The following is an 8,862-nucleotide window of genomic DNA, read 5'->3' as shown; positions in this document are numbered from 1 at the left end:
CTAGGCTTGGCTGGGGAGGTTGTCCTTAAAGAAGAGGGTGAGGTGAGTGTTCCCAGTGGTCTGAGAAGCTCAGCAGGTAAAAATGTTTGTATTCCCTGAGTTTCAGAGCCCTTGGGCAAAGCTTCTGCTTTTAAAAAAAAACTTTATTTGCAGTTATTAAAGGTCCTAAGTCTCTTGCTGCTTTGAAAGATCATATTCTCTCTGTAGTGATGTTTGTCTGTGAATCATAGGATGCCACGATCTCAGAAGAAAACAGAATCCTCCATGCTTCAAAGGGCAAGGGAAGGGTACCTGAGAAGTGTGAGATGGTTTTAGTATTTTACCAACTGTGATGGAAATGGAATTTAAAAGCTACCATTAAGCTCATGGATGACCAGAAGAGATCAAAGGATTATAGATTTACAGGAAGGGACTTTGGAGGCCAACTATTCTGACTCCTTTTTAGAGATGAGGAAATGGAGGCTGAGAGAGACCAGTCTGATGTCCTATAGGTAGCCAACATTAGAACTAAGATTTGAATTCAGGTCCTTCAGTTCCAGAGTCAATTGGTTTTCTGCTGTGCAACATGGCAGACGTGTAACTTAGTGAGAATAAAGACCTAAGGATAGGAGTTTGATAAGGATAAAAGCTAGCATTTATACAGCACATTTAGGTTTGCAAAGAATTTTACAAACATTGTCTCATTTTTATTTTGAACTCAGGACCTCCTGACCCCCGTTCCAGTACTTTCCATTGCCCCATCTAGCTACTTCTAGGTGCCTTGTTGGTGGCCAAAAGACTTTGAGTGATTTCTTTTGGGAAGGATTCAGAAGGAAATGATGAAAAGCTGGGCAGAAAATGAAAGTGTGGAGATGTTGTGCTCTGCCCCCATGGAGTGAGAATCCACACTGATGAAATCTGGGATCCATCTACTATATGGTCTACTAAAGAACACACATTGAATAAAGCCAGTTTACACTGATATATTCTCATGTCCAAGTTACTATTTACATATAATGGCTTAATCCTAAAGAAGAGTTGAGAAAATGTACCTCTCCTCCCTTCTTAGCAGAAGTGGGGGATTATGACTATAGAATATTGCATACTGTTAGATTGGTTAAGGGCTTGATAGTTTTACTGCATCATTTTTTCTTTTCTTTTTTCTATTTTTGCTAACAAAAGATGGCTTATTGGGTAAGGGAGAAGAAAGGAATATATTCAGAAATTAAGGTGATAGAAGAGAAGATCAATACATTTTTTAAAAATATTGTTTTCATGGAGGGGAAACGTATGGATAATGCCAAAAAATAAATGATTTTTAAATAATTTTTGGTTGGCTGTGCAGAAGGCTGTGCAGAAGACAGTGCAATCACTGTCTCAGTGATTGGTTTCAACTCAGTCTTGTTTTGTTTTCATTTCTGGCGACCTAGGACTCCCCAGGACAGTTCAAAGGTAGTTGAAGAACATTGGGAAAGAGCATCCAAAGTCACTGAGTACACTCCTTCCAGAGTGAATCTCCTGTATGACATTCTGTAAGTGACCATCCAGCCTCTATGGAAGACCCCTAATGAAGGAGAACTTACTATCTGCCAGGGAATAAATCAAAATCTACCTTCCTATCATTTCTATCCAGTTTTGTTCTGTCCTCTGCATAGTTCAGATCAACCTTATTTATATTAGAAGGCAAAAAGTATATATGCATAGATGAGGAAAGTAGAGACCAAAGAAGTGCCTTGTCAAGTTCACACAAGTAATTACATTTCAGAGCTAGAATTTGAAAATCTAGACCTTTTAATTTCAAATTCAGTGCTTAGCACAATGCCTGATGGCTAGTAGGCATTTAATAAATGCTTGACTCAACCCTCTCCTGAAATGAGGAGAGACTTACCATCTTGTCCACATTTTTTTTAAAGCAATTGGGGTTGAGTAATTTGCTCAAGGTTACACGGCCTTACATGGGAAGTTTTTGTATGTGTGTGTGTGTGTGTGGGGGGGGTGTTAAGTATCTGAGACCGGAACTGATCCTGGGGCCCCCTGACTCCGGGGCCAGAGATCTTACTCACTGCACCACCTAGCCGCCCCATCTTGTCTACATTTTGACATCAATTTAGCATAAACTAACTTGAGATCAACCTTGCACTATATATTTGCTTCAAGTTTAGGGCAAAGCCAGAAAGGATAAATATAGGCAGTCTTGAATAAAAGGAAACCTGGTTTGGTCAAACCTTGGGGAATATTCCAAGGGTGACTATCAGAGAATGGCCAGAGATGAGGGGAAGTTCATAAATAATTTTACCTTTACTGAAATTCTGCTCATTTCTTTAAGAAATGGCTCACTCACCATGCATCAGGCTAGGATGGTACTTTTTGAGCAATCTACATGAGCTATGGTCACCATTTTTGCAGTTTTCACTTTTAATGGCTTCACAGTTCAGTTGCACCATGGGATATATAACTTTTGCATCCAGATGCATAATTTTCCATTTAAAAAAGTCAGAAACAGACTCTTCAGGGAGATTGCTGAATACCAAGGAGAGAGGCCCAGAGAATTAGAATAATCTGCATCTCCCTTATGAAGACTTACATAAAGAGAGAAGAATGTGGATGGAACAGGAGCCATAGACCCACCTACCAGCTCCCTTGGCTCCCAATGGAAACAGAGCCAAATACAGAGCCAGAACAGTATTCCTCATTGTGTAGGTGAACAGCCGGGATTCATTAGCTTTGGTGGCTCCCATGGTGGGGCTGGGTTTCTTCTACCACATGTTACAGCCTGGTGGTATGGTCCTTCCTCCAACAAGTACTCATAACCTTCTCTCCCTCTCCCCTGCTGAAACTTATCTATTCCTCTTTAGTATTAGAAGGAAATGTCATCTGATAATTGAGGGAGCCCCACAGGTCTTTGCAAACTAGCATCAAAATCTCTCAGGAGACCAGGTGGTATGAGGTAGAAAGAACAATGCATTTAGAACAGAGAAAGTGGGTTCAAATCCTGACTCTGCTACTTAATACCTGAATGATTTTAGGCAAATCACGTGTGCTCTCTAGGCTCATCTATCTCTCATCTGTCAAGTGAGGGATTAGACATGATGAACTCTGACGTCAATGCTAGCTCTGAATCTCTGACCCCACGAACTTTCATTTCGAAAAGGTAGACTTTGGAGGGTAAATAAATAGTACCCAATGATCTCATCATAGATTTGGAGCTGGCATGAACCTTATTCACCATCTAGTACTCCTGTCTCATTTAGGGATTAATATCAGAGACCCTTGTCTATAAAATGAGGGGTTGGGTCACATGGTCTCCAACTCTCCTTCTGGCTTTGGAAATCTACAATATTCTACAATCAGAGACCCCTTTCAACTCACATTTTCTGAGCTTTAAGATTAAAACATAATTACAGCCCATAAGTGATTCAGAATATACACAAATTATAGGTCTTGTGGATCTATGGCACAATTTTAATTTCAGTTGCTTCCCACCCCCACCCCCCAACCCCTCTCCATTCTTCCCAGCATGGCCTTCTTCAGCCATACGATGGAAGGGCTTATTTGGTTCTTCATTTATTTTGGTTGGTTGGGAAGATGAGAGGAGGGGTGAGGCAGAGGGAAGGATAGAGGCTTAGGGCGGGGAAAAGATTTCTAAATTATCTCCTGTGGTTTACAACGTGACTTTAATATCTTGTAAATTCCAAAATGCTTTTCAGAAGACAAATAATTTATGGATTAGTCACAATTTAGGCTTGTTCATAGGAGTACTCATCTGTATGAACACTTAGCAGTTGGTTATACAGGGGAGCTGTCATTTCTAGCCTATCACGCTATGTAATTTTGGAAACATCTCCTTTTTATCCCTTCCCTGGTATTCTTCCATCTCTACCCTCCTAACCTCCTTTTTATTACTTTAAAGATTGAGAATAGAATGGGATAACTAGCAGTTAGAATGCCCATCAAGGTTTGCAGAGTGTTTTGCAAATGCTTGCTCATTTGATCCTCATAGTAAGTAACCTGGGGCACAGAGAGGGTAAGAGACTTGTCCAGGGTCACAGCTGCTAAGTGTCTGAGGCAGGATTCAAACTCAGACTCTCCAGAGGATCACAGCTGGCAGGGGCCTCGGAGGCTCTCTTTGTAGATGAAGAAAGCCAGCATTCCTTTGACTATACCTGCTACGTTTTGCACTGATTTGAGCAAGGCATCCTTTCTCCTTTCTACATTCCTTTCTTAACAGCTCCCAGGTGCTCTAGAAGATCTAGACACCGGAATCAGTGACCAAAAAAGAGCAGCCAGTGATGTCCTCTGAAATTCTAGGAAAGTGAACTCAGGCCCTCCCCTTTAGTATCTCAAATCACAAGAGGGAAAGATGGTGGTTGCTGTTGGTTCAACCATTTCTGACTCTTTCTGACCCCTTTTGAAGTTTTCTTGGTGAAGTTCTTGCAGTAGTTTTCCATGGTACCAACTTCTAACTCAGATGTTGGTGTCCAGGGCTCAAAATGACTTTAGGGAACCTGCTTTGGGGAGCTCTAAACTGCTGTAGAAACTAGGTAGATGGACTTCAGCTCAGGAAAGGCATGAGAGGGAAGCAGGTGGGAGCTCACAGATAGGTAGTAGGATGATGGAGAATCATGGGATCTAGGAGCTAAAAGGACATCAGAAGTCATTCTTGTTCAAACCCGGCATTTTACAATTAAGGAAACTGAGGCTTGAGGTGGGAAGTTATAGTGACTTGGCCAAGGTCACATAGGCAGTAAATATCAGAGGTAAGGTGATCATATACATTGGAATTACCTATCTCTTGCACTCCAATGCCCAACTGCAAAGAGATTAGGACCATCTGCATAGAAATAGTGCACCCTTTCCTGTTCACACACATTTCTCAATCTGTTAGAGCTATTTCTGTTCTAATCTCTAATATTTATCATATATGCAATCCCTTTAGCACTTACTGTCTCATAGATTTAGAGCTAGGAGGGAGCTCAAAAGTTACCTAGGACAACCCTCTCATTTTGTTATTCAGTTGTGTCCAGCTCTTGGGTTTTCTTGTCAAAGATACTGGAGTGGTTTGCCATTTCCTTCTCCAACTCATTTTACAGATGAGGAAACTGAGGCAAACAGGTGAAGTGACTTGCCCAGGGTCACACAACTATTAAGTGCCTGAGGTAAGATTGTAATTTGGAAAGATGAGTCTTCCTCACTCCAGGTCCATCATTGTATCCACTAATCTACCTAGATGCCCAGCAGCTCTTTGCCTCTGTCTGTCTCTCTCATTTTATACTTTAGGAAACCATGTCCAAGAGATGGAAAGGAACTTATATAAAGTCATAAAAGTAGCGGCAGAGCTGAAGTTCTAAAACCATATCCTCAGATTTTAAATCCAGCCCTTTTCCTCCTGCCTTTGTCTCCTTTACAGATGAGGGATTGGAGTTCCCATTGGAGTTCAAGGACCATATCCCAAAGACATATCAAGGTTTCTGGGTGCAATTCACAGTCTAATTATCCCCAGACCTTCCAATCCATCTTGTCCCCAGAGATACGGCTGTTGGTAACTCTGAACTTGACAACAGGTCTTTTCATGTTGAGTGGCTTATCAGGGTTCACTTTCTCTCTTTTACTTTTTATCTCTCACTAAGTCAACTTGTTGACTGATCTCTTATATTGCCTTTTGTGACTATACCTACTATTCCTCTCCCACTGTCCTCATCCTAATCCAGGCCCTAAGCCCCAAACACTTGGAATATGTTCATCTTTCTCCCTTCTAAATCATTATTAAGGAGATGGGATAGTGATCAAAGTTTGTTTTACCATTCCAATTTCCCCCTCACCCTACTTAGTACTGACTCATTTTTCAGATGGATATCCATGGAATAAACATTCTTCCACTTTGGGAAGTGGTACCAAAAGATCTGTAACTTTCTTGATTATTTTTGTTATCTTTGAGCACTCACCCAGAGACGGCACATCTGGCAAAACACTTCCATGTTAGGTTTGTCTCTATCTCTTTTCTGAGGACGTTTCTCCCTTGGCTGCCTCTTCCTAAATGTTTTGCAATAAGGATATCCAAACTAGAAAAGGCCTATGGACAATGTTGCTCATAAAGGCAAAGTAGAAGACTCATCTTCCTGAGTTCAAATCCAGACTCAGACACTTACCAGTTGTGTGACCCTGGGCAAATCACTTCACTCTGTTGGCCTCAACTTCCTCATCTGTGAAATGAGCTGGAGAAGGAAATTGCAAACCACTCCAGTATCTCTGCCAAGTAAACCCCAATGGGGCCACAGAGAGAGAGGCTCAAAAAAAAAATAACTGAATAACAAAGTTACTAAAACAAAAAAAAAACGGTAAATAGACTTTCCCATGCCCAGAAGGAAAGTTTTCTGGCTCCTCTGAGAAACCCTCAGGGGGAGAAAGGAGATTCAGAATGACTGACCTGTGTAGTCAGAGTTTCAGAACCACAACATTTCTTTGAACACTCCTCATGCCTAGTTGGCCCAAGTAACCTACCTCCCAGACATCTGGCCCCTTTCTTTGTCCCCCTACTGATGCTGTGATCTGCCTCCCGGCTTCTTTTTGTGTCTTCTTACCTTGTCAGCAGCTGGGTTCCTTTAAGTCTATTTCCTGGACTCAGTGAAATGACTTTAAAAATCCATTCCTGGGACTACTCTGTACCCTATTAAGGGATCATCTGGTATGGCTGAACCTTTTATAGTTGTTTTACAATGTTTTACATTATTGTCTCCCTTTCTGTGATTAGACTCTGGTCTTTCAAGGACCACTCCTTTGTACTATTTACCCACTGCTGTTGGGACTTTTTTTGGAGGGGGGCGGTAGGAGTGGACTTATATCATTCCTGTAGGGAACTCTCAGTGTGGAAATTCCTTCCAATGATACTGATTAGTAGCTAAGAGTAACTAGAGAGTATCTGGGGGCACTAAGAGGTTAAGTGGCTTATTCATGGTCATAGAACTAGCATGAGTCAGTGGTAAGACTAGAACTCAGTTGTTTCTGATTCCAAGACTGGCTCTCAATCTGCTGTACTATGATGCCTCTTCCTAAAACACCATTTTGCACGTGCCATTCTCTTTTCCTTTTCTGTCATTTCCTTTCTTTTCTATTCTCTCCCCCCTTTCCTCTTCCCTTCTCTTCCCTTTCTTTTTTTTTCTTTATTTCTCTTTCCTTTTTCTTTTTTTTTTAATTTCCCTTTCCTTCCTTCCCCTCTTTTCTTCTCTTTCATCTTCCCTTCCCTTTCTTTCCTTTTCCATTCCTTCCATGTCCCTTCCTATCCCTTCCCTTGACTTTCTTTTAAAGCTTTTCTTTTTCTTTTAAAGCTAAAAGCTACTCTCCTATGAGTAGGGAATAAAGTCTCAACTCCTTCATTTTCCATCCAAGGCCCTCCACCATTTTGTTCCTCACTGCTTTCTCAACCTTTTCCTCTTAACTTCCCCACAGAAACTCTTCACTGGAACCAATTGCTTCCCTTGGACATTCTTACCTCTGGACCTTTGCTTGTGCCCATCCCTTTACCTAGAATGCCTTCCCTACTTCTTCCCCCTAGTCCCCCACTTCCTTCAAGGATCAATACTTGCCTTATCTCCTTTGTGAAGTACCCCCTCTGCTACCTCCTTATGCCTACAGGATTTTGACTCAGAAGAACTTCAAGATCAGAGTCCAACTTCCTCATTTTATGGGCCCAGAGTCCAGGTAAAGGAATTTATCCAAGGTCGGCCGGGTGGCACGTAACAAATCCAGGGCTCAAATGCAAGACCATTGATTCCAAATCCAAGGCTCTTTCCTTTACACTACACTGTCCTCTTCACCTCCATCTTTTCTGACTTCACTTCTTTGTCCCTTAAATAAGTAATTATAGAAAAGATTGGGTGCTGTTTTGTCCATCCTGTCTCCTCAGCTAAACCACAAAGTTCTCACGGGATAGAATAATGCACAGTAATTAGCCATTATCATGGATTTAAAGTTGGAAGCAACCCTAGTGATCCTCTGAAGCAGCAAGGCACCGTTATGCCCAGCCAGGCAAGTTGAAACACCACCACAACCTTGACTACCATCCCCTCAGACCCTGAGATGGATAGCCCCAAAGGCCCTCCCTGAGAATAGTGACATTAAGTGATGACATGAAAGAAGAGGCGTGAACATTTGCTTTGCCATTGCATCCACAAGAATTTCCATCTGAGTCCGCTTACACTTTCTGTATTTGTTGTCTCCCCCATTAGAATAAGGAACTCCTAGAGAACAGGAACTGTCTTAATTTTCTATCTGTCTCCCCAGGGTTTAGCACAGTGTTTTGCAATAGTATATGCTTAGTAAATTGTTCACTTATTCATTCATTCATTCATTTATTTTTTGCAGTTTCCTCATTATACAGATGGGAAAAATGAGGTCCAGGGAGGGGAAAAGACCCAGCTAATGGCACACATATGGTTACCACCAGAGTTGGGGTTCACATCCAATTCTAAAAGTGAGGCCTACTTTCGTCCAGAATATGAGTTCCACCTTCCCCCAGACAAGTAAACGGGGGGAATCCTGGGGCTTGGCCTCCAAGCAGGAAGGCAGGTAGGACACTGGCTTTCTCCTCTCAGTCCAAATGTGTTACTCTTTCCACTGTTTCATACAATGATAATACTCAGACGTGTATATGGCATTTTACATTTATTAAGTGATTAAACAAATGTGTCTTTTATTTGCTCCTATTTATATAAAAGAATGTAAGTTCCTTAGCCGTGTGACCTTGGGCAAGTCACTTAAACTCAATTGCCCTACCTTCCCCCCTCCAAAAAGCAAAAACCAAACAAAAAAGAATGTAAGTTCCTTGAGGTCAGAGGCCTGGCTTAAGGTTATATCTTTTCAAGTCCCATCTATCTGGTGCCCTTTCTA

The sequence above is a fragment of the Petaurus breviceps genome, unplaced genomic scaffold (assembly GCF_028583685.1).
Source record: "Petaurus breviceps papuanus isolate PSGF00001 unplaced genomic scaffold, PetGlider_PUasm1.0 188, whole genome shotgun sequence".
Lineage (NCBI taxonomy): Eukaryota > Metazoa > Chordata > Mammalia > Diprotodontia > Petauridae > Petaurus > Petaurus breviceps.
Note: the sequence above shows the minus strand (reverse complement) of the source record.